This window comes from Nannospalax galili, unplaced genomic scaffold (genome assembly GCF_000622305.1).
Source record: "Nannospalax galili isolate Female #2095 unplaced genomic scaffold, S.galili_v1.0 scaffold734, whole genome shotgun sequence".
NCBI classification, from domain to species: Eukaryota; Metazoa; Chordata; class Mammalia; order Rodentia; family Spalacidae; genus Nannospalax; species Nannospalax galili.
In genome coordinates, this window is record NW_008337073.1 from 4,518,425 (window position 1) to 4,545,438 (window position 27,014).

The 27,014-nt window shown below is 42.3% G+C and overlaps 1 pseudogene across 1 annotated transcript; it reads right to left on the reverse strand.

Annotated features, from left to right (window-relative positions):
- Positions 1-6,933: 6,933 nt before the first annotated feature.
- Positions 6,934-7,376, reverse strand: LOC103733272 (annotated as a pseudogene). Its single transcript, XR_001872422.1, has one exon. The product of XR_001872422.1 is annotated as a ubiquitin-like (transcript).
- Positions 7,377-27,014: the final 19,638 nt, after the last annotated feature.

Genomic DNA, 27,014 nt, shown 5'->3' on the forward strand with positions numbered 1-27,014 from the left:
AAAAATTTTAGAACCACTTTCAAAAGTGATATATCCCTGGTCTGGAATGTGTTACTGAACATGTCAAAGCTATAATGAAATGCTTCTTCTAATCATGTGATTATTAAATTAAAAAAATAAAAATAAATAAGAAAGTATGGCACATTTACACAATGGAATTGTATTCAGTCATAAAAAAATAAAATTGTAACATTTGCAAGAAAACAGATGTAGCTGCAAATTTCAAACTAAATAAAACGTTCAGAAAGACAAATACCACACGTTTTCTCTCATATGTGGACACTGGATTTAAATTTATATGTGTAAGATGTGTGTTATAAAATCAGAAACGAGACTGCCAGTAGAGGAAGAGGAAGAGACAAGGGAAAGAGGGGAGAAAAAAAGCAACGTAATACATGGGGCAGGAAAACAGACGGGGGAGTATATGGTCTTTAATTATTTTTTTATTGCTGTGATAAAACACTGACCAAAAGCAACTTAGAGAGAAAAAGGTTTATGTTTGGGTTACAGGTTACAGTTCATCATCCAGGGAAGCCAAGGCAGGAACTTGAGGAACGCTGCTTACTGGCTTGCTTCTCCTGGCTTGATCAGTTACCTTTGTCATACAGCCCAGGCCCACCTGCCCAGGAATGGCACAGCCCACAGTAGGCTGAGTCTTCCTGCATTAATTCAATTAGCAATCAAGAAATGATCTACAGTCATGCCCATGGGCTAAACTGGTGGAGGAAATTCCTCAATTGAGATTCCCTCTTCTCAGGTGTGCCGAGTTGACAACTAAGAGTAGCCATCACAGACCTGGAGGAAGGGGACCAGCAAAATGGAAGAGGAGACAGGGAAGGGTACTGAGGGAGGAGAGTGAAAACAAAATATGTTGAAATGTATGTATGAAAATGCCATAATGACACCATTACTTTGCATGCAAACTGAAAAATATTAAAAATTATTCAGGTAATGCTTGAAGATCACCAAAACAATTATTTTACTAAAAATGATCACCCTCTACAGACTAGGGGTCTTATTTATTTAGCAAGAAATACTATGAATTGGCTAAGAGATCAAATTCATAAAGTAATGAATGTTATTTAGAAGAGAAGGGAGGTAGTTCAGTGGAAAGCAGTGTGGGCATGTTTAAAAAACGAAGGTGGAGAGATGGGTTCAGTGGTTAAGAGTGATTGCTGCTGCACAAGACCCATGCAAACTCAATCAGGCAAAAACTCAGCATAGAACTGGGGAAATGGGCAGGAAGCCCCATCTTTAGCCAAGTAATCAGCTATTGGCAATTGATTACTGCTGCATGAGGGAGAGTTGATCTTTAAGGGAGAGACTCTAGACAGGCTGATTAGATTCCAGGGGCTGACTTGTACCTAGGGACCTCTGAGTATTCAAACTTGACTTGATAGGCCTTAGTATATATGATGGAATGCATGGGTTCTGGTGGAGGGATATAGGAGGAGGTGCGGATGGGGGGGATCTAAATATGATTGAGATGTAGTGTATGAAATGCACAAAAATTCAATAAGAATTTACATTGAGAAAAAAAGGAGTGATTACTGCTTGATCTTCCAGAGGGTCAAAGTTCAGTTCCCAGCATCCATATGGGGCAGTTCACAATCACTTATAACTCCAAAGGCACATGTGGCATACATTCACACAGACACATAAATCTTTAAAAAAATTTAAAATACTAAATACAAAACAAAAAGCTGTAGGAATACATATAGACCAGTGATATTCAGATTTTCCACAATGCTTTGCATGAAATATTCACACAGCAATACTGCAAATCTTGAACTTCACTTTTATTTGATTTTAGTGCATCTATTTGGTGCAAGTTTTCATTTTACAGATGAAGAAACTAAGTCCTAGCCAAGAGCCCTGACCAATCTGATCAATGACAAGAGCTCAAGTTTTACTCCCAGTTACTCCTTTTAGCCCGTTTGTATGACGAAGAGTACAGAGGGCGAATACACCCTGGGTTGAGCAGGCTGCTGGAGTTGAAATCTTGGCTGTGCCATCAACAGGCTTCGTGACTTTGGGTAAACAATCTACCATCTCTGGGTAGAAAACCATAAAATCATAGAAAATGAGGTTGCGGATTGCAAACAATAACAGATAAAGCAAATGGCTCATAAGTAAGTACACTTACTAAAATCGTTATTATTTCCCCAAGGCAAGACATCAAAGAACAATCTGATGAAATTCAGATCAAGGGAAAAGACACCCACTGTAGGCAGATCATAAAGTAAAAAAGGAAGTAGCAGGCTTCATTAATTTCCTTTCTCTACTCTAGCACTAGGCATTAGTCAACTTCTCCCTTATCCATGCTGATAAATACCAGAGAGAAATCCAGACAAAATGCTTTTATTCATTAGATCATTAGGGTGCTTAGTCTGTGCGATATTATGGTCTGTATGTGCTGCTGACAGTCTATCAATGCTAGAAAATTATAACGGTACTTCTTTGACGGTAGTGATAAGTGGTGATCTACCAGAATACTTGTCAGGCAATGCAAAAGCTGAGACATTCATCAGAGGTGTTTACACATCACGAGCCTCTGCATTTGCACTGCCTGCCCATTTACCTGCCAAGGCTGGCTTTCAGAAAGCAAGAATCCTCCCATGCGTTTCAAAGGAGCCTTTAGCAAACAGCACATAGTCGTTTCTGTGTTTAATTCAGCCTGCCCGCCCTGAATTGGGTTTCTTCCTGGGAGATCCTCACTCTCCCTTCCATGCTGCCCTTGACCTTGCAGACTTGGATCCTGGTGTCTCCTAGCTCACAGGTATGCAGTATTTTCAGGGTCAAGAATATGTCCTTTCACCCTCGCATCCTTTTCTTCCTCTAGAACCATCAGCATTTGAGAATGGCCTTTCCCAATGGTTTGGAAAAGTTGAGGTGGGGATAGGGAGGCTGTTTGTAAAGAGACAGCTCCTCACGCGGGATGTGCCATGTAGACCTGTGGATTGGCAGGAGTGGAGGCAGATAGGGACTGCCCCTGCTGAGCCCTTTCTCCAGAAGGGACCCGGCCATCTCTGATCTTTCCTCCAGCCCTGGGTTGACCCTGTGTTTCCACTTAACTCTTCACCGCTTTAGGTCCCGCCAAAGGCTAATGAATGCTAGGAACTTCCAAAGCACGATCCTAAGGGTAGGAACAGACACCAATGGGCGGTTTCACATGGGATGTGAAAGCGAAGATACTGTGAAGGTGCTGAGCGTCGTCGCTGCTGCTCTCGGTGCTACCGACCCTCTCCATCAGACGCAGCTCCTGCATCTGCTCTGCGCATAGCTAGAACTTTCTCCCGCTCTGAGCCGAGCGGGAGACCCAGTTGGAGGAGAACCCCCGACAGAGACTAGGGGAGACGCGAGAAGAGCCGGGTGCACGCGGAGGACCGGCCAGAGCCGCCGCCGCAGCCCCGCACCCCGCCCGTCCGGGTCCCCGGCTTTGCGGCCGCGGCGCACGCGTGTGGAGCCGGAGCGAGCAGCTCCCTTTGCCCTGCGCCCCGCCCGGCCAGCGCCCAGCACCATGCGGAGGGTGAGTGCGCGGTGGCCCCGGTGGGAGGTCGCGGGAAGGGCGGGAAGGACGGGAAGCTCCAGGCGGGCACCTGCGGTGGTCAGTGTCCAGGCCGGAATGTCCGGCCGGCGGCCCCAGCTCCGCAGCGCACCCCGCGAGCCGCCGAAACTTTGCGGGCGTCGGTTGGGCTCCCTCGGTGCCCGCCCGGGAGGAGACGGACGGGAGCAGTAAGCTCGGAGTCCGGGTCCCGGGGGGACGCGGCGCGGGGAGGGCACAGAGTGTGCGGGGCAGTGGTCCTGGTCCGTAGCCCCCCCACCCCCCGGGGTGCCCCGGAGGCTGCTTCGCCCTGCCGCAGGGAACCCGAGGGCGCCGACCGAGCCGGTGCCAAGTTCCCCCAGCCGGCCCGGTGCGGCGGCTTGAGGGTCCCTGCGCCCACCCAGTCCCCCTCCAGCGGGGCTCTGGGTGCGAAGACAAAAACAGAAAGGCTCAGCTGCGGGGTGCATCCCAGTGGCAGCCCCAGAGAGCTGGAGGGCCCTAGGGCAGCCACATCTTCACCTGTCTGGGGATGTAATAAACACAAAAGTGTAGGCAACCTGGGGGTGACCAGTCCCACTGTGCCTTTGATTCTGGCTTTGGGGTGGAGGCTGCGTCAATCAAATGCAGGATTCCAGCATTTCTAGAGAGGGAGCAGAGGAAACCTGAGGAAATCCTATTAGGTACCCTCCAACATGCTCCCAGAGCACCTAAGGATCACCTCCTGACAGTTCAGGTGCTGAGGAAGAAGTGGGTGTCCCGAAGACACGGGACTGAGAAATTGAAAAGATGGGATACAGTTTGGGGTTGGTTTATTGTAAGGTTTGTATTTGCCTATTGGTTTAGTCATCTGAGTGGCTGTTTCTGTGATTTCTGGCTCTTAGCTGCTGGGATGCTTCAAAGAGAACTCTGGTTTTATTTTGTTTGCTGTATGTTGATGGTGCTGTAATTAAGGTGTGTGTGTGTGTGTGTGTGTGTGTGTGTGTGTGTGTGTGTGTGTTGGGGAGAAGAATATTTGGAGGGTGTGTAGAACAAATATAAATCAGTCCCAGATGCCTCTGGGAATGTGTTGGTGAGTTGACATGGAAATTTACCTGGCTTATTTTTGGAGGGAGTCCAAACCTTCTCAGGTGTTTCTGGGGAGAACAGGATTTCAGTCAGGTTATCAGGCCTGGCACTAGTGTGGAGCCCAGACAGAGAAACTGGTGGCTTTGGTGAGGTTACATGTTTGAACCCCAAATTCAGCAACTAAGGGTAACTGAGGAACACCACAGCTGAGATAGGGGTCTTGGAGAGGGCATCAGCAGTTGGAAGTGGAAGGCATTGACCAGAGGATACTAAAATGGGAATTGTGGACTCCCTTGCCTTGGGATGAGATGGGTGTTTACTGGAAATGCAAATCCGTGGATTCTGCTTCCCTTTAAATCAATCTCTGGAACTGGAGCTCAATAATCTGCATTGTAACCCCTCCCACATTGTATGACACATGTATGGAGCATCTGCTATGGAGTGTTCTAAGCGCTAATGACAACAGGGAGCATGACAGACAGCCAAGAGCCTTCCTTGCTCCTGTGGAGAGAGTAGACACCCTATGGGACTGAAAGAATTACTTTCATTTCCTGACCTTGAATGAGAGAAAGTGTGGAGGGAATGTCAAAGTAGAAGTTCTGAAGATGCCCAGTAACTTGGTTTCTCTGATGGGAGGGGCTGTGGTCTGAATAGTTGTGTCCCCCCCACCGCAAACCTAAGTTGAAAATCTTATCACCAAGATGATGGTATTAAGAGGTAAGACTTTTGAGAAGTGCTTGGTTCAGGAAGACAGAGCCTTCACAAATGTCAGTGCTCTGAAAGGCTCTAGTCAACAGCCCTGCCCCTTCCATGACGGGAACATGGTGGGGAAAAGGCACCTGTGAACCAGAATCCAGGCCTTCATTGGACAGTGGATCTGCCAGGGAATTTGATCTTGGAATTTGCCTGGTTCCAAAACTGTGAGAAATAAATTTCTGCTGTTTAAAAGCTAGTCAGCCTGTGGTATTTTGTTGTAGCAACCTGAATGGATGAGGCAAGAGGCCATGCTGCCAGTCAGGAGTACAGATTAACGTCTTCACTCACCTCTCTCCATAGGGCTAATGTCTTTTTCTTTAAGTCTGCAATCAATTTTTTTCTTGTGCAAAGCCAGAAGTTTGGCCAGAAGTTTGGAAGCATTGGTTGCTTTAAGTTTTCATTTGTTAGAGTTAGAAATCAATTATAGAAAAAGAATTATAATGTAACCACTATTAAATGAATTTTTTCTTTGTTCTAGAAATTTACTGCCTTCATTTTCATAACAATCTTTTAAGTTAAAAATTAATAAATGATACATTTGCATGATATAAAAATGCAAAAGATTTCAAAAGGTTTACATTGAAAAATGCCCACCCAGTGGGTTCTCTTCCCCAATATAATTTGATGTTAATTCTTCATCTTTCCAGAAATACTCTATGTACTCTATGTATACATAAGCAGTTATATATTCCTACTTTTTCCTTTCTTTACACACAAATGGTAGCATCTAAATTTACTATTTTGTACCTTGCTTTTTCTTATTGTATGACAAGGTCAGTATTTATAGCTCTGTGTGTGTGTGTGTGTGTGTGTGTGTGTGTGTGTGTGTATGTGTGTGTTTGAGACAGGGTCTCCTTGAACCCCCAGCTGGCCTGGAACTCACAGAGATTCGCCTGTCTCTGCCTTCCAAGTGCGATTAAAGGCATACACCACCACACCCAGCTATTTATAGCTCTTTTTAAAATAGTTGCACATAGGGTGCCTGTGCTGGATAACTTTAGTTGTCAACTTGACACACTTGGGTAGAGGGAGCCTCAATTGCCTTCATTGGACTGGCCTGTGGCCATGTATGTGGGATATTTTTTTGATTGTTGAGTGAGGTAGGGGGGGCGGCTAGCTCACTGTAGGTGGTACCACCCCTGGGCAGGCAGTCCTGTGTTGTATAACAAAGCAGGTTGAGCGTGGGCCAGGGGAGCAAGCAGTGGGCAGTGTTTCTCCGTAGCCTGTGCTTCAGCTCCTGCCTTCAGGTTCCTGCCCTGAGTTTCTACCTTGGGCTCCCTCAGTGAGACATAAGGTAAAATAAACCCTTTCCTCCTCAAGTTGGTATTGGTCAGGGTGTTTTGTCACAGCAATGGAGAAACACACTAGAACAGTACCTTTATGGCTACGCAGCACTAGAATTGTTGCTGATATTGTTTGAATGCTACAGTCAGTAATCTCATACGTACCTGATTTTGCATGGATTCGAGCATGTATGTATAATTAATTACAGTGGAATTTCTGGCTAAACGACACAAATACTTATATCTTTTTTTTCAGTTCCTATCTTTTTATTAACTCATACACAATTATTTGTCTTTTTGTTTTTTGAAGCAGTAAGTCAGACAATACTTACCACAGTAATGTCTGTAAGGTGGCTGGCCATGAAAACTCCAGCTCCACACTCATCAGAAGGGCACTTTCAATGAAGGTGACTAATTTTGCCATTTTCATTCACCTTCTGGTGTTTCAGGATGACCAACTTCTTTCTCTTAGGCTTATTCTTCTTGGGATTGGTGTTAGCACCACCACGAAGTCTCAGTGCAAGATGAAGGGTAGACTCCTTTTGAACATTGTAGTCAGACAAAGTTCGTCCATCCTCCAGCTGCTTACCAGCAAAGATCAGCTTTTGCTGATCAGGAGGAATTCCTTCCTTATCCTGGATCTTGGCTTTTACATTTTCTATAATGTCCAAAGGTTCAACCTCGAGTGTGATGGTCTTTCCCATAAGGGTCTTTATGAAAATCTGCATCCTTGCCATTGTTCTACCGCAGATGGCAGATCAGAAAGCAAACACTTGTATTTTTATAGGTAAGGCAGGATAGGGATTATGAACATTGGTTGCCTGGGCTAGAATCCTGGCACTCCATCACTCTTCTCTTTGCCTCAGTTGCCCCCTTTGCAAAATAGGGAGACTCTGTGGAGACTGCTCAGCACTAGTAGGAGTGTATCAGTTTTTATCAAATAACAAGTCAACCCCAAGACTTAGTAGCTTCAGGTAATAGCCATTTTTACTTAGCTTACATCTGTGGGTTGGCTTGATGGCTCTTCTCATCTGTGCTGGTCCAGTGATCTCTTTTGGATGCTCTTATGCTTCTGTGGTCAGCCTATCAATCAGCTGGAGGATGGACAGTCTATGGTGGCCTTCTATGTCTGGTGGTTGACAGATGAGTTCGTCTTTGGGGACCTCATTTGGATGGCAAGTGACCTCTCAGGCTCCAGGAGGTGAGTGCAGGCTTCTTCATATGGTGGTTTCAGAGTTCTATAGTAGGTTGTCGGGGGAACAGGTCGCAGGGCTACAGCCCAGCACTTTTCACACCTCTGCTTTCTGTCACATTTGCTGTTGGCCCATTGACCAAAGCAAGTCAGAAGGCTGAGCTCAGAGTCTGTGGCAGGGTACTCTAAGGACAAGGACAGAGTGAACAGGACTTATCATTGCAAACAATCTACCACAGGATTGGTTAAGTGAATATTTTCACAGTGTCTAGTAGAAAGTCCAGCACACTTGAAATGCTTTGCAAGTTTTTTGAATTAAATAAAAGAGAAAGCAGCATTACCAAATTGCCTGTTTAGAGATTGTACAAGTTTACCCTCCATCAATGTGAGCACACCCATGTCCCTGTTTCTTCTTAGGGAATGCATCTGGGTCTTTTATCCATGGAGAAGCCAGTGTTCTTATTCCCATTTCATAGATGAAAAAAGTGGTGCTCAGGCAGGTTTTTTTTCCTACCACTATAGAGTCAGGTAAGGTCTTGAATCCCGTGTCAGTCTGATTTCAGAGCACCTTGGTGTGTCTTGCTGTTCTAGACAGCCTTGCATTTCCTGTCCTTCATTTCTGTTTCACATTTGGATCTGAGTGTGTTGTCAGATTGCTGAAGTCTTCAGCAGTGATTTTGATTTCAAACTGGCCTACTGAATTCAAAGTGAAGTATCCACCAAGACAGTGAGTTCTTTCATGGTTGTGAGGCGATGTAAAAAGGAACCTCTCACTTTTCCTCTTTAAAGTCGACAAGCTAGGATCCTGCTTCACTTCGTTTGTATTTCTTTTCCTTTGTTTTCTTCACATACATTCTTTTGGTGCAGTTTCTCTGTCACATCCCAGGAATTCCATTCCCCAAAAGGGGAAGAGATGAAGATGTTTCTTTGTGGCTGAGAACTTGATCTTGGGAGACTAACTACCTGGACTCAAATCCAGTGGACTAGCTATGGCTGAACTGGTTGACCTGTGGCAAAGGCTTTGCTAGTCTGAGTGGTCATCTGTGGAGACTGCTCAGTTATAATTACTACATGGAAATTACTTCCACTTCTGTCGACTCTGTTGTGTTTCACATTGCTTTTGCCTCAAACCTATTTCTTCATCCCTAGCTATGTCTAGTAATAAGAATAGAGAATGTTTCCAGGGCTCTTATGCTAAGCCCCAAACATGTAATTAATCACTTAATCCTTATAACAAAACTATGCAATAGTTCTATTTTCATTTTCAAGTGAGGAAAGCAGCCATTGAATGGTTAAGTTATTTAAATCCAGCGTACTACCGCTAATGATGTGATGGGCTTTAAAGGAGGTCTTCTGGCACTGAAGCTCATGCTCTTTATGTTTATGCTAAAAGAAAAAAATATGGTGGATAGTTGGGGATTGAAATTGAGTGCCCTGGCTCTGGGGAAACTGTTGGGGAGCTCACATGTGGCTTCCTTCCTTGGCGGCAGATAACTACAGCCAGCTGTGATTTTGACTGAAAAATCACAGCACACAGCAAATATAAACTTCCAGTCCTTTTGCCAAAAGCCTTCCCATTTCAATCATTGCAATTCTAACAAGATTTCAGACATTGTGCCTCCCATATAACTGAGGCGAGATACTATTGAAAAACACACAGGCATTTTTTATATTTATTTTTTAAACTTGCAAAACAAGCTGGCCACTTCTAAGTGAGTCTTGCCACCTCTTGCTTCTTTTGATGAACTACACTGGTGGCTGTGACACTGTTTGCCGAAGCAGCATGACTATAAAATAGAAATACTATGTCTCTAAGTCGAAGGAAGGAACTGAGGCCGTTTCAGAGGCATTGTTTGCATGTAGACCAAATTTAATGTGCCAACACTCATCAAACATCCAAAATTTAGGTTTGCCTTTTTTATGTCTCAGGAATCTGCTAAGTGAGGTGGAGCTCTGTATGGCTCTAACCTCATGGAGCTTGCAATCTCTCCTAGAGATCAACAGTATTATGTGCTGTGGTGTATACTGTGTGAAGAAAGAAGAAAGTGCTGGGTACTATAGTGGAAGTTCTTTGCTTAGGCAGGGTAGTTCATTTGGAATGCTAGAATGAAACAAACAACTGGCTGAGACTTGAAGGATGAAAAGGACAGCCAGAAAGGGGGACTGTGCTGGATAGCTTTAGAGTCAACTTGACACACCTGGGTTGAGGGAGCCTCAGTTGGGGAACTTCCTCTATTGGACTGGCCTGTGGCCATGTCTGAGGGGTATCTTCTTGATGAGTGATGTGGGAGGGCCCAGCCCACTGTGAGTGGTGCCACCCCTGGGCAGGTGGGCCTGTGTTGCATAAGAAAGCAGGCTGAGCAGGGGCCAGAGGAGCAAGCCAGTGAGCAGCGTTCCTCCATGGCCTGTGCTCCAGTTCCTGCTTCCAGGTTCCTGCCCTGAGTTCCTACCTTGGGCTCAATGATGAACTGTGACCCGGGAGATGTGAGCTGAATAAACCCTTTCCTCCCCAAGTTGGTAGTAGTCAGAGTGTTTTGTCACAGCAATGAAGAAACAAACCAGGACAGGGACGTAGAATGCGTAGTGGATGCAAAAAGGGGGTGAGGGCCAGCAATTAAAAAAAGTGAGTAACATTCAGAATGCCCAGATAGATGGGTCATGCACAAGGAGATAAGGACAAGAATTGAGGTTGAAAAGGCAGGTGAAGGTAGATCATGTAAAACACGAGGAAAAGGGAGCTTAGGACAATGAAAAACCAGGAGAGGTTCTCACAGATTTTTGAAAATCAAGTATTTGTTTCAAAAGTTTCTTTGGCTGCTGGTTGTAGAGTGGACTCAGGGTTGGGAAGAGCAGAGGGAGATGACCAGTTGGGAATCTGTTATGGTCATTTTTGTGGCCTTCACAAGGTAGATGATTGAGGTAGTGAATAAGTACATCCTGTTCAGGCAGTATTTTGAATGTGGAACCAAGGGGCTTGGTGACAGAGGACATTGAGGACCATGAGAAGAGCACAGTGTGCTGGATAGCTTTAGTGTCAACTTGACACATGTGGGTTGAGGGAGCCTCAATCGGGGAATTGCCTCTATTGGACTGGCCTGTGGCCATGTCTGAGGGGCATCTTCTTGATGAGTGATGTGGGAAGGCCCAGCCCACTGTGGGTGGTGCCTTCCCTGGGCAGGTGGCCCTGTGTTGCATAAGAAAGCAGGCTGAGGAGGAGCTGAGGGAGCAAGCCTGTAAGCAGTGTTCCTCCATGGCCTGTGCTCCAGCTCCTGCCTCCAGGTTCCTGCCCTGAGTTCCTACCTTGGGCTCCCTGATGAACTGCGACCTGGGAGTTGTAAGACGAATAAACCCTTTCCTCCCCAGGTTGGTAGTAGTCAGAGTGTTTTGTCACAGCAATGAAGAAACAAACTAAGACACACAGGATGACTCACTCCCAGGTTTCTGGCCTGGTAGTCAGAGTGTTTTGTCACAGCAATGAAGAAACAAACTAAGACACACAGGATGACTCACTCCCAGGTTTCTGGCCTGGTAGTCAGAGTGTTTTGTCACAGCAATGAAGAAACAAACTAAGACACACAGGATGACTCACTCCCAGGTTTCTGGCCTGGTAGTCAGAGTGTTTTGTCACAGCAATGAAGAAACAAACTAAGACACACAGGATGACTCACTCCCAGGTTTCTGGCCTGGTAGTCAGAGTGTTTTGTCACAGCAATGAAGAAACAAACTAAGACACACAGGATGACTCACTCCCAGGTTTCTGGCCTGGTAGTCAGAGTGTTTTGTCACAGCAATGAAGAAACAAACTAAGACACACAGGATGACTCACTCCCAGGTTTCTGGCCTGGTAGTCAGAGTGTTTTGTCACAGCAATGAAGAAACAAACTAAGACACACAGGATGACTCACTCCCAGGTTTCTGGCCTGGTAGTCAGAGTGTTTTGTCACAGCAATGAAGAAACAAACTAAGACACACAGGATGACTCACTCCCAGGTTTCTGGCCTGGTAGTCAGAGTGTTTTGTCACAGCAATGAAGAAACAAACTAAGACACACAGGATGACTCACTCCCAGGTTTCTGGCCTGGTAGTCAGAGTGTTTTGTCACAGCAATGAAGAAACAAACTAAGACACACAGGATGACTCACTCCCAGGTTTCTGGCCTGGTAGTCAGAGTGTTTTGTCACAGCAATGAAGAAACAAACTAAGACACACAGGATGACTCACTCCCAGGTTTCTGGCCTGGTAGTCAGAGTGTTTTGTCACAGCAATGAAGAAACAAACTAAGACACACAGGATGACTCACTCCCAGGTTTCTGGCCTGGTAGTCAGAGTGTTTTGTCACAGCAATGAAGAAACAAACTAAGACACACAGGATGACTCACTCCCAGGTTTCTGGCCTGGTAGTCAGAGTGTTTTGTCACAGCAATGAAGAAACAAACTAAGACACACAGGATGACTCACTCCCAGGTTTCTGGCCTGGTAGTCAGAGTGTTTTGTCACAGCAATGAAGAAACAAACTAAGACACACAGGATGACTCACTCCCAGGTTTCTGGCCTGGTAGTCAGAGTGTTTTGTCACAGCAATGAAGAAACAAACTAAGACACACAGGATGACTCACTCCCAGGTTTCTGGCCTGGTAGTCAGAGTGTTTTGTCACAGCAATGAAGAAACAAACTAAGACACACAGGATGACTCACTCCCAGGTTTCTGGCCTGGTAGTCAGAGTGTTTTGTCACAGCAATGAAGAAACAAACTAAGACACACAGGATGACTCACTCCCAGGTTTCTGGCCTGGTAGTCAGAGTGTTTTGTCACAGCAATGAAGAAACAAACTAAGACACACAGGATGACTCACTCCCAGGTTTCTGGCCTGGTAGTCAGAGTGTTTTGTCACAGCAATGAAGAAACAAACTAAGACACACAGGATGACTCACTCCCAGGTTTCTGGCCTGGCAGAACTGGATGTGTGGTAGTGTGATGAACCAAAACACAGAACCTTGGAGGGAAAGCAAAAGAGTGGGACTTGGACAGATTACTCCTGTTTGTACACTTTGAGTTGGAGATACTTTTAAGCCATTCAGGTAGCCAGATGGGAACTGAGATATACAGGTTAGGAAAATGTATTACTATGAGTTACTGGCATGCAGGTGATACTAATTGAAACCACTGGTGTATTGAACACAACACAGAATGTACTTATAAACAGTGATTCCCGGAATCTGTTAAAAATTTCATGTTAAAAATGCAGATTTCTAGGCAACACCTCCTGAATTACTGATTCAATAGATCTACAACCAGATACTGAAATCTGTAGTATCTAATAGATTTGGAAGTATGTGTAATGTATAACCCATCTAGTTCACCCTTGGGTGTGGATCCTAGAAAAATCTCTAGCAGGCTGTAGCCTACATGGGTGGGGCCAAAACAGAAGTTTAATACATGAAAAAGAAGTAAGAGTAATACATTAACATTCATATACTGCTACAACTTAGAAATAAAAATACTAAAGTAGGTCAGACCCGGACCTGTTGCTGTTACTATAGCCACTATAGCTCTGGCATTCAACTGCGAACAGGCTTAAAGGCCTCTTCCAGTAAATCTGCAAAAGTTGCACTCATGGGACTTTCTGGAAGGGGTTCCCAGTGCCTGCTACCAGAATCACTATCAGTGCCCCAATGGGGAACTGTGAAACTGGGGACTAAGCACAAGCTCTAAACAGAACCTGTGGATCACACAACCATACCCTGCTGCTGGCCTTGTGGCTGGGCAGTCTGCTGCCACTATCCTAAGATCACAGAATTAATGAAGTAGTTCTACACACAAATGGAGTTGAGGGGCTGGAGAGATGGCTCAGAAATTAAGAGCACTGGCTGTTCTTGCAGAGGACCCAGGTCTGGTTCCCAGCACCCACATGGTGGCTAATAAGTGTTTGTGACTCCAGTTCCAGGGGATCCAATGCCCTTTTCTGGCCCCCAGGGGCATTGCACATGTCTGATGCACTTACATACGTGCAGGCAAAACACTCATAAAATAAAAATACATAAATAATTTTAAAAAAGAAATGGAGCTGAGAATCCACAGAACAGGACTGGTAACAATCAACATGAAGTGGAGTCTAAGCAGGACTAGGAAGACAGGGTAGTGGATCTGTAACGGGAGAACAACATCCAGGCCAGTGATCTCATTCTCTTCTATTACCACCTAGCTCTCCTCCCCTTACAGCTGTTCCTTATCTATAGAATACCCTAGATCAACATAGCACTGACCCCTACTGTTCACACCTTTTACTGTTTTACACACTTTTTTCTTTTTTTCTATTTTTCTTTTCTTTTCCTATAATACCTTCTTACTTTATAGCTCCCAAAGCCCAGAGGCTGACCCTGTTTATGACATATGAAGGCATATTTTTGCCCCCCTTTTTAGTCTACTGTTGAATACAAACTCTCAACCCCCCATTTTTCTTTTGTCTTTATTATTGTCACTCCTGTGTATGATCCCCTCCTCTACTTCCCATCTAGCAATCTAACACTAATCACTCATCTCACCACGATTGCTTGTTTCTTTTTCTTGTCTTTTCCTTTTCACTCATACCCACAATAACTAACATATCAGTGTACATGGTGCTATGGGGTCGCCTTCACTCTCTAAAACAGTTGATGCTTATCAAGTGTCTGTTTTGTTGTACACTGGTACTCTGTTATCAGAGTGGGTTAACTACTGGGCAGTGCCTGTTGCTATGACAGCACTCAGCTCACAGGAGTGGACTGGAACTAGACCTTGGTGCCTAGAATGGCGGTATAACAGAGGAAAACATCACAACTGTACCACAGTTTAGTCTCTCCTCAAGGCTGAAAACATTTTAAGTAAAGAGTGGCAACTTGAATTAAAAGACTACAGTAGCAACACAAATGTCTTAGCCAATGATCTAACCTCAGATGGGTGGATCCCAGCTCAAAGTCACATGAAAAACCTAGACAACATGCCTCCTCCCAACATTACCAATCCCTTAGTGGTGTCACCCAATGAATGACTTAGATGAAATTCTGGGTGAAAAATTCAAAAGGATGATTATAAATATACTCAGACAACTCAAAGAAGACATGAATATTTTCCAAGAGAACTCAAATAGCTGATGTAATAAAGAGGTCAATTCATGATATGAAAATAGAACTCAATGAAAATATAGAAATACTGAAGAAAACCCAAGCCAAAATGATGATGGAAGGTACTGGAGAGGTGGCTCAGCAGTTAAGAGCACTGGCTGCTCTTGCAGAGGACCCAGGTTCGGTTCCCAGCATCCACATGGTAGCTTACAACCATCAGTAACTCCAGTAACTCCCATGGGCATTGAATGACACAGGTGCACTTATATACATGCAGGCAAAACAGTCATACACATAAAATAAAATTTTTAAATCTGACAATGGAAGTGAAAAACATAGTAAGTCAAATAAAACATTAGTGGAAAGAAACAGAAAAAATGAGAAAGCCTAAGCAAGTGATGAAGGTCTGTGTAGGTTTGTTTTGATATATAAAGGATGAGACAAAAATAATATACACATAATCTTAACATTTCTAAGGTCATAATTTAGTCAACTAGTTCAAAGAACAAAATATATGTCTAGTCAAGGTTTATCTGAGAACATTTGGCTTTTGCCCAAGCTTTACCTACATAGTACATGGTAATTAAAAGTACTAGACTGATGGAACTAACCTTCTTGGATGTTTAACAGCCATACTTTGAGGCCTATACTAATCTGGTCAGAGGAACTTAAAGGACAATTTTTGCTCCTTGCCCTCCAAGGCCAACTAAATTCTAGGGGATTATGGTGCATCTCTCAAAATGCCCTGTAACTATGGCGAGTCATCTGTCATCTTGTTCAGGGAGGCCATGGAAACCCCACCACATGAACTTGAAACAGTGTCCAGTCTACAAAGAGGAGGGTCAACACAGAGGAAATATTTCCTCCATGTTTCCAAGCGAAGCCAGCCACAGTCAAGCAGGACCTTTGACTTATCTTCACATAGATGGAACTGGTAAAAGAAAGGAGCCAGGGCTCCTCCCAAGCCCATGTGACCCCTGAGGAACAGACCCTCAAACGACCTTAAGAATAAAAATAAATTAGTTTATTTGGGCTAATTCTATGGTCTGAAACACCCAATAGGAAAGTATAACCAAAGAGTAAAGTAATCAGTATATTTCTTTAAGAGTTCAAGGGATTACACGTCTTAGACATTAGGCTTAAGTCCATATAAAGTTATTTAGACAATTATCTCTCATTGATGATTTTGTTCTGAATCAGAAAGTGCTGCTCAGATGTAAGACTTCAAATCTTGGTCTCCAATGCTGTAGTGCCCACCTGTAGCTAAGGGAGACAACCCACTATTGTTCTAAAATGATAGCTAAATTTGTTTTCTCCCCCATCTAGAAGCCTTTGTGAGAGAACTGGCACTGATTCTAGCCACTCCAACAGCTCTCAAAGTGCCTGAAAACAAATTCTGAGCCCATCACTCTCGAGGCCAGCCTTGGCAGACAAAAGAAAAATGAGGAGGAGCCCAATAGAGGGATGCTTTTGGAAGCACATGTAGCTATTGTAATATCTGAAGGACTAGACTTCAAACCGGATCTAGTCAGAAAAGATAGAGAGGTCACTTCATACTGATCAAGAGGACAATCCATCAAGAGGAAATTACAATTCTAAATATATATATGCATCCACAGATTCATCTAATTTAATAAAGTGAATACTAGTAGATTTAAAGTCACAGATTACTCCCAACACATCAATAGTGACTTCAATACCTCATTCACCACACCATTAGACATATGGACTAGACAGAAAGTAAATAAATTTTCGAATTCAATAACATCATAGATCAAATGGCTCTATCAGACATCTATGGAACATTTCACCCAAGCACCAAAGCATTCTCATTATTTCCAGCAACCCATGGAACCATCTCTAAAACAGATCACATATTGAGAGACAAGTAGGAAAACTGAAACAATAGCCTGTGTTCTCTTATCACAATGAGATAAAGCTAGAAACTAACAAGAGAAACTACAGAAAATATGCAAACTCATAGAGATTAAATGACACACTATTGAGTAATAAATAGCTCACTGAAGAAATCAAGAAGGATATTAAAAAATCGCTAGAATTAAGTGAAAATGAAAAACAAAACAAAAACAACAAACCCAAACCTATGAGACATAATGAAGGCAATCCTAGGAGGGAAGTTTATAGCTCTACATGCGTACATTAAAAAATCAGAGTGCTCTTAAGAAAATAACCTGATGATGCACCTGAAGACCTTGGAAAAAACAATAAGAAAGAGCAACAAAAAGGAACAATCCACAAAGTGGTAGATGGGGAGAAATAACAAAGGTCAGGGTAGAAACTAATGAAATAGAAATGAACAAAGCGAAAAATCAGAGAGACAGTTATTTCTATGAAAAGATAAACAAGATTGGCAAACTCTTAGCCAAATTAACACACACACACACACACACACACACACACACACACACACACAGAGAGAGAGAGAGACAGACAGAGACAAAGAGATCCCAAATTTATAAAATCAGAGATGAAAAAGGAGACATTACAGCAGGTATTCAGTAAACCATAAAGACATCCCTTAAAAATGATATTCTGCTAAAATGGAAAAATGTAAAGGAAATGGATGAATTTGTAGATGACTATGATCCACCAAAGTTAAACCAAAATGAAGTAACCAACATCTATGACAAGCAAAAAGGCAGACACAGTAATTTAAAAAAAAAAAAACAGACAAAAAACCCAAGGCTGAATGGATTCAGTTCAGAATTCTACCAGACCTTTGAAGAAAAACTAATGGTGATACTTATCAAATTATTCTGTAAAATAGAAAAGGAAGGAACACTTCTAAACTTTTTAAAATACTTGATACCCAAACCAGATAAAAGCTCAACATCAAAAGAGAATTATAAGCCAGTCTCCCTGATGAACATAGATGCAAAAATTCTCAATAAAATACTTGCAAACTGAATTTAAAAACACATCAAAAAGATCATTCGCTATGATAAGTTTGCTTCATTCGACATATGCCAGAATGGTTCAACATACATACATAATTTTTAAAAAATGTAATTCATCACATAAATGAGCTGAAATCACATGATCCTCTCAATAGCTACATAAAAGGCCTTTGTCAAAATCCAAAAGCCTTTCATGTTAAAAATTCTAGGGAGATTAGGGATTGAAGGAACATATCTCAACATAATAAAATCTTTGCACAATCTATAGCCACCACGATGAAAATGGAGAAGAACCCATCATGAAATGGAGAGAAACTCAAGGCATTCTCAGTAAGATCAGGGACAAGACAAAGATGTCCACTCTCACCATCTTGTCCAATACAGTGCTTGAAGCCCTAGCAAGAGCAGCAAGACGAGGAGATAAAAGGGATATAAATAGGAAGGGAAGAAGTGAAAATATCCATATATGCAGATGATATGATATTTTACATGAGACTCTAGAAAACTCCTAGAGCTCATGAACACTTTAAGCAAAGTGGCAGGTTATAAAATTAACATACCCAAATGAGTAGCCTTCCTATATACAAGAGATAAACACACTGAGGAAGTAATTAGAGGAATAATCCCATTCACAATAGCCCAAAAAACACCTTGGAATAAACCCAACAAAGAAAGTAAAAGACCTATACAGTGAAACTTTAAAACATCAAGGAAAGAAATTGAAGACCCCAGAAGATGGAAAGACCCCAGTGCTCATTTGATAGAATCAATATTGTGAAAATGGTCATCCTATCAAAAACAATCTGATTCAGTGCAATTCCCACTAAAACTCCAATTCTTCACAGAAATTGAAAGAACAATCTTAAAAATTGTATGATAGCACAAACAATCTGGGATCTCTAAAACAACCCAAAACAATAAAAATATTGCTGGGGACGACATCAGTCTCGATTTCAAGTTATACTACAGAGCCATAGTAATAAAAACAGCATAGTACTGGCACAAATGGGTACATTGATCCATGGAATAGAATTGAAGTCCCAGATATAAGTCCATGAACCTACAGCCGCCTGAGTTTTTGCAAAGATGCTAAAATATATATATATTGGAAAAGAGAAAGCATTTCAACAAATGGTACTGGGAGGGCTGAATATCTACAGGTAGAAGACAGAAACTGTATTATTATCTTTCACTGTATAACAAAATAAATTCCAAATGGATCAAAGACCTCAATGTTAAACCGGAAACTCTGAAACTTCTAGAAGAGAGTAGGGAGCGCACTTCGGGATATAGGCTCAGGTAAGGACTTTCTGAAGAGGACCCTGGTCGTGCAGGAAATAGATCAACAACCAACAAGTGGAGTATCATGAAATTAAAAAAGCTTCTGTACTGCAAAGGAAACTGTGACTAGACCAAAGAGGCAGTCTATGAAATGGGAGAAAATCATTGCCAGATATACACTTGATAGAGGATTAATATCTAGAGTATACAAAGTCTTTTAAAAACTAAACATTAAGAAAGCACACAACTCAATTAAAAATGGGCTATAGAATAGAACAGAGAGTTCTCAAAAGAAGAAATACAATGGCTAAAAATATTTTTTAAAGTGTTACATAAACATCCTTAGTCATCAAGGAAATGCAAATTAAAACTCCTTTGAGATGTCATTTTACTCCAATGGGAATGACTAAGATTAAGAAAACAAATACCAACAAATACAAGTGAGGATGTGGGAAAAGGGACCTTCGTTAACTATTGGTGGGAGTGAAAAGTAGTGAAAATCGCATTGAAAAGTAATGTGGAGTTCCTTAAAAAGCTAGAGATAGAACTTCCATTTAACCAGCTGTACCACCCAAAGACTCAGTATCCTGTTACAGAGATACTTGCACATCCATGTTCACAATAACTAGGAAATAGTATCAGCCTAAAAGCCCATCAATTGATGAATGGATAATAAAAGTGTGGTTACACATACACAATGGAATAGTATTCAGCTATAAAGAAAAAAATTAATTATGAAATTTGGGGGGAAATTATACTGAGAGAAGTAACCCAGATCCATAAAGATGAATGGCACGTGTTATCTTTCACTTGTGGACACTATCTTTGAATTTTCAGATTTATGTGTCTACTTGGAGTATCTATGGAAGCCACAAACATAGAAAGAGACTGGTGAAGGCGAGATCTTAAAAGAGGGTGATAGAGCACAGGTGGTATGAGGCAGGAAAAGGGGGATAATGGGAGGAAAGTTTGAATGTGGAGGGGATGAGAGTATAGGGCAGAGGAGGGAATGGGTTGGGGAATAACGTTAAAGACATTTGAAAAAGTCCTATGGAAATCTACTAATTTATCAAATGATATAATTTAAAAAAGAGTTTGAACGGAGATACTCTACCCAGGGGAATAATGATCCTTCCAGAAGACTTATGTTATTGAACAAAATCCTAGTGCTAGCTGTGAGATATCTTCCTTTGAGTATTTGGTCAGGGAGACCCCCCCCCTCCCATAAACTATACAGGCTGTTGCCACCAGAACTTGATGGTAAGACCCTATTGCCAAAGACACCACCCACTTTGATCACAGGATATGGAGAAGCCAGGTTGGTACTGACTTGGAAGATTCTTCTCTGCTGGCTAGCATTCATAGTACCAGAAGGTGCTATGCAGGCTGCTGGGGGAGAAAAGCCATCAATATTCTTACCCAGCTGTGAATGCTGCAGCTACAGTAATGATGGGGCTAGCAAGATATAGCCATTGGTGCAGTAGTGGCATGGATGTTATAGGGGTAACCAATTCACACCTGGTACTATAAGCCTGGCCAAGAACCTGTGGCTGGGGAAGTCATAGGCCTGGAAGAGAACCTACTACTTTAAATACTTTGCTTTATACCCATAGATTAGTGCTGCTCTCAGCCATCATCAGAGAAGCTTCTATTTACAGTGGACTGTGATTAATGCAAAGAATCACAACTAGTCAAAGTAGGGGAGAGTGAGTGGCTGCCAGAGCTCAGCCCTAAATGGAACAGCCATATTACACCCCCTACAAGGCTCAGGGAACATTGTGCAAGAGGGAAGAAATAATGTAAGAGGCAGAGGCAGGGGAAGACTGCTGTGAAACACTGCCTTCTGGACATAATGGCCAAACCACTCATGGACTCACAGCAGCTGTGGTTACCTGCACAAGACATGTACAGATCAAGTCAGCCAACACTTCAGTATAAGTGGGGGAGGGGCCCTTGAAATCCCACCCCCTAGCTGAGACGCTATTGGCAGTTGATAGCAGCCAGGAGATGGAGAGTCACTTTTCTTCAGGGGTGTGGCCCCTCATAGGTTGTCCATGCTCCAGCAGATGTCCCCACACCCATACACATATATGATGAAGTTGGGAGGGGTGTGTGTTTGGGGTGGAGTCAAGGAGGAGTTAGAGGGGGAAGGAAGGTGGATATGATCAAAATACATTGTGTATATATATGAAATTCTCAAAGAATAAATTAAAATAGTACAAAAATGCTAAGATTCAGCTTAGGTATATTTGTAAAATGCAACATGCTCAGCTATAAGAAGGAAAAGTTATGTGTGCATGAACATGGATATATCTCAATCCAGGAACAAAAGAATAGACTGTGATTCCATTTATGTCAAGCTCTAGGACAGGAAATACTGAATTATGGCTGTAGAAATCAAAACTTATTGTGTAGGGGATTGACTAGGAAGAGGCATGAGGAAGCTGTGTGGGATGGTGACTTTATTTCTTGGTAACTATGGTTTACATGGGTGTATATGTTGGTCCACACTCACTGAACGGTATGCTTAAGATCTGTTGATAGCACTATGTAAATTGTCTCAATGAAAGACTCTGAAAAAAACAAACAAAAACCCAATAGTGATGGAGTTCTCTGAGTACCTCCCACCACAGGGGCCAGCCTCATAAATAGGTCAGCAGCTCCCTGATGTATGGGCTGGTATTTCACTCTGCAGAGAAGCATTATCTCTCACTTGGACTTTCCATTTCTCTGTTACCTCTTGTTCTTTCTCAGCCAGAACAGAATCTTGAATGAGTCTTTAATAAGCCTCACGGCTGCTGTGCAGTGTGAACACAAGCCGGCAAGCTGAGGGAGAGAGGGATGGCTTAGCAACAAGCCAGTTGTAGACTGTGGATAGCTCTGTGCAGACTTTTGAAGATCAGTATTTGGGCCCTTAACCCTTGGAGATAGGACAAGGGCTAGGCTAAATTTAGCTTTGCTTGTTTTCTATGCTTTTGAACATCTTTTGTTTTATAGACTAGTGTTACATTATAACAGATTTTTTTCTGGGCAGTTCTTGGTATGCTTTGTTAATAATAATCCAGTTACTGAATGTTTGTAGTGAGCAATACATAGTACTAATACATATACATATATTTTGCATATGTACCATTAATTCCTCAAAACCAACTGTCTTCCCTCATTTTGGAAGAAGAAATCTATTCAAATTTATTCAGCTAACATTCTGGAAAGATTGGGCTGAGTTGGGAGCTAGGGCAACCAAAATACATGACCCCTGAGCTCCAGGAACTCAGAATTCAGTGAGGAACCAATTTTCCAACATCCAGTTACTCACATAGTATGATAATTGTATTGACAAAAGAATACTCAAGATACTACAGACAAAGGTGATTATGGGACAAGGGAGAAGAGTTATGATACCAGGGGAATTTTTAAAAGTGTTTTTTTTTTTGCAGTTATGGAAATTGAACCCAGGGCCTCATAGATGCTAGGCAAGTACTCTGCCACTAAGCTGAATCCCCAGGCCTAGGAAGATGATTTTAAAGAAGAGACAAGCTCTGGCTGTGCCCTTGGGGTCCTTTCTTCTCACAAGCCTTCCTGCTCCTACACTCTTCACTCTGCATTGGTGCCCTGTCTTGCTTTGCTCATTGACAGTTTCTTGTTTACAGCTTTGTCCTTTAACTACATTTTTTTAAGGGCTGAGGGAGGTTATATCTAAGGCCTTGCCCATACTAGGCAAGTACTCTACAACTGAACTGTATCTCCAGGCCTCTTTACTTTCCTTTGAATTTGGATCAGGGTCTCATTGAGTTGCCTGGGCTGAACTTGAACTCACTTTGTAGCCCTCGCTTGCCTTGAATTTGTGATTTCTCTTGCCCTAGCCTTCTGAGTAACTGGGATTACAGACATGTACCACCATGCCTGGCTAATTACCATTTTTTATTTTAAAAATTTAGACATTTTTATTGAAGAATAATTTATATATTATGAAATTGAACCCATTTTAAGTATGTAATTCATTGATTCAAAACCAAATCTGAAGCAGTGGCATTCACCTCCTTTTCTTAAGCAGAGCCCAGGCTCTACTTAGGAAAAGCCCAGGGAAATGAGGTAGATGTACACATAAGCAGCTGGCCACTAGCAAAGTTGGAACTAGAACTATGTAGTGAAATGGCTTGTTAAAGTTGTATTCAAGTTCCAATAGGGAAATAAGCCCACAGAGTTTTTCAGTATAAGGTACTTTATTACCTTGAGATCTAAAGATAGATTTTAAACTAGGAAGTGTCACTCACAGAAGGTTCAGGTAAAAACACTATGAAAGAGGGTTGGATTATGTGTAGTTTGAACTGTGAGCAAACTGTGTTGATCCAATTATTAATGTTCAAGCCACATATTAGCCTGTTTGCAATGTTGTAATAAGTCACCCTGGCTACTTTAATTTTAAATCATTATGCTGTTTGTTTTGCTTTCCAGGGTATTTACAAACTTGAATTTCCTACCAGAGAAGATTTTATTTCAATCCCCAAGCAAGCAGTGGTATTGAATAGTCCAACAGGCAGTTCAAAAGAGTGAGGCTCCCCCGCTTTGCAGTCCAAATTACAGGGCTTGAAATGCACTCAATTGAATTAGCTGACTGGCATAACAATAGCAAATTTTTTATCATTTGTGTTGCCTTCAGAGATGGCAGAAATTAGGCTGCTGGTAATAGACTAGATGGTCTGGATGTGGATGGGCCGCCCTTCTGCCATTCTACTTGGAATTATGCTTTAGTCACTGCATTTTTGAGTTTTGAATATTGATGTTGGGAAATGACAACAGAGCTAGAAATATTTGTTGACAGGGTAAAACTATCCATTTCTTAATGAAAGGGAGGCTTAGACACAGCCGTGCTGAGGGCCCTACTGGATTAGCATGCTTGGCTGCCTCTCTTTATACAGCTATCGTTCTAATAATGAAACTGGATGTGCAGAAACCCTGTCCTACCACTGCTTAGGGCTAGAAAGCCACAGAAATACACTCAATTCAGTGGGATGCTCAGAGAGAGTGACTTTGTAGATCATTATCAAAGACAATGTATTTGAGATGATTCTTAGTTCGTTGTTTTATTTCATATTTAGCAAATGAAGGCTAGTTCAGAGTCAGTTTTCAGGAAGCAATTTACAGGCCCACCCCCATCCTTTGCCCTAAAACAGAAGTTGACAAACTTTTTTCTTTAAAGGGGCAGATAGTAAATATTTTAGGCTTCAAAGGTCATATGGTCTCAGGTTGGAACCACAGAGTGGGTTTTTTTTTTTTTAACTTTTTAACTGTGCTTTACAATGTGATATCAGCCTAGGCAACCCAACAACTGATGAGTCTATGGCTTGTCTCTATGAAACTTTACTCATAGACACTGAAATGTGGACTTCATATAATATTTGCATGTCATAAAGTATCATTCTGATGTTGCATTTAGAAATGTAAATACCATTCTTAGATTGTGGGCCAGACTAAGATGGGTCATGGGCTATATTTGGTCTGTGGGTCATGATTTACTCTCCTAATGAAAACACTAGAAAGCCTCTTATGTTTCAGCTAGGTGTGCATTTCAGCTAGGTGTGCAATTCGTTTTCCATTAGATGGACGATCCTTCCTCTGCCAAAACCATTCTCATATTCAGTGAATTATATACAAATATTTAAGCTGAAACCAGAAACCCATTCCAAACTGAAAGATCTTTCACTCTGCCTGCCTTACTTGCTGCATCCCCCCCACATGTACACACAAGCATGCACATGAATGCACATACACACATGCATGCACATGCACACAGATGTACACACATGCACACACCCTGTCTGAAGTCCATGACACCCTTTCATAATTACAAAGGGTGCTATTCTTATTCTTTGGGATTCTAGTAGGTTATGTTAACTAGAAATTTAGATTTTCATATTGAAGTAATTAAAGTCAACAGAACATCATAGAACTTAGTAGCAAGGACAGGAACACAGCTTTCTTTGTGAAAGTGAGTTCGATGAGATTTATTTTCTTCATCTTCAGATAATTCTTCATTACATATATAACACAAGATTAGAGTACAAGAAGCTATGTGCTCATGTAGTGAGTAGGTTAGTTGGCATACATAGGGTCACATGCAACAATTTTTTAGCCACACCTTGGCTATTGATTAGTTGCATGAATGTACTGTGAGAACAGCACTAATATCAGGTTACAGCTGACCCATGGTCAGAAATTTAGGGCTTAAATAATTGTGGTGTAGGTGGGGGAAGCATTGCACTATGACATCTGAACTGAGCTCTGACACAGGCTTGTGACTCAGTTTCCTTTTCTGTGAATGCTATGACTGACATCGGTTGACCTGTGAGGATCCAGGGAGGCAGCTTGTGTGAAGACTGTCTTTGTAAATTTTGAAGTGTCCCAAAAGCCACTGCTGCAGTATGAGTGCATGGTTCCCAAACCCACCTGTTAGACGTGGGTATAGGCAGAACTTTGTGTGAGTACAGACCCTAAGCCAACCCCTGACCCACAGAATCAGGCTTTCTGTGAAGGACTTGCCCTTAAAAGTTCATGCTATTTGTCTCCATCAATAAGAAGGGGACCAGAAGACAGACGATCAGGAAGACCCTGGAAATGGGTGGAGCTGGCACTCGGGGTATATGAGGCAGAGCTGTATTTTTCATTCATTTCTCCCCACACAGCTATGCAGTTTGCAATGTTTTCATCTTCCTTTCGTTTCACATGCCTGTGAAGTAAGCCGGATAGACCTGTACATCATGAATGTGTGACAGATTGACATCTTTTCCAGTTCTGCAACTCCAAACTCCTCATTGAAAATGTCTTCTCAAGTTATTTCTGGAAATAACACAATTGTAGTGTTGGGACAGACAGATCACAAACACAGAAAGACTCTGAATAATTGTAAAAAGATAAACTCGTTCTGAATTCCTCATGTTTTTCTTTTTTCTTTCTGTTTTATTTTGCATTGCTGTTTTACATGTGAGTAATTGTAGATTTCAAAGGAGTGAACCACCTCCACATGGGCAGCCCAGATTGTTTCTGACAGTAGAATTAAGCAGACAAATCCTGTCATGTAGTGAGCAGCTTCCTGGTGTATGAGAGCCATAACAAAGCATTCCTCTGCGTGCAGAATCCTACCACAAATATTGTCTTCACAGTTTCCCAGGGGCCTTGTTAGAATTTTACACAAGATGAATCCTACATTCCTTATCTCAGAAGTTCACAGGCTGATAGGAGAATCTAGAGAAAAACCATTTAAGAATATTTATTTAAAATGAATATTAGCTTTTAATTAAATCACATTTCCAAATTATATTCATTATAAAAGCAGAGATTCCTCCCCCTCCTCTTGGAACAAACTGAGATTGGTGTGCCTGCATGTGGCCTGATCCTCGAGGCTGCCTGTTGTTCTTTGTGTTATTTTTATGGAGCACTCCTTTGAGAGTAAGTGCTGTTCAGCATCCGCTTTGAGTATCATCTCTTGGGAAGATGTCTGAATGCTGAGTGTGTACCCTGTCCAAAACGCTCTAGAGATAAATTTCCAGCAAAGTCCTGAATAACTCTGCTTTTCAGTTCTCAGCTGTCTCTCAAAGGCAGCACATGCAAAACAGAACTTACTCTTATTCTCCCATTTAAGTACAAACCAGCACTGGCTCTGCTTAGCTTCCTAAACCAGACCTGATCCTCCATGCTCAGGGTGTTATGGCCCTAGATGACACTCAATTTGACCTTTCCTTTTGGGTTTCTGTTGCCTTTCTCCCAGACATGGAGGCTTCAGACTTAGAAATCATCTCTGCCTCCTCCTCTCTCAGTACTCCTTAGCATATCTGTCATCTTTCCTTTCTACTGACAGCTTCCTATTTTTAGATTTT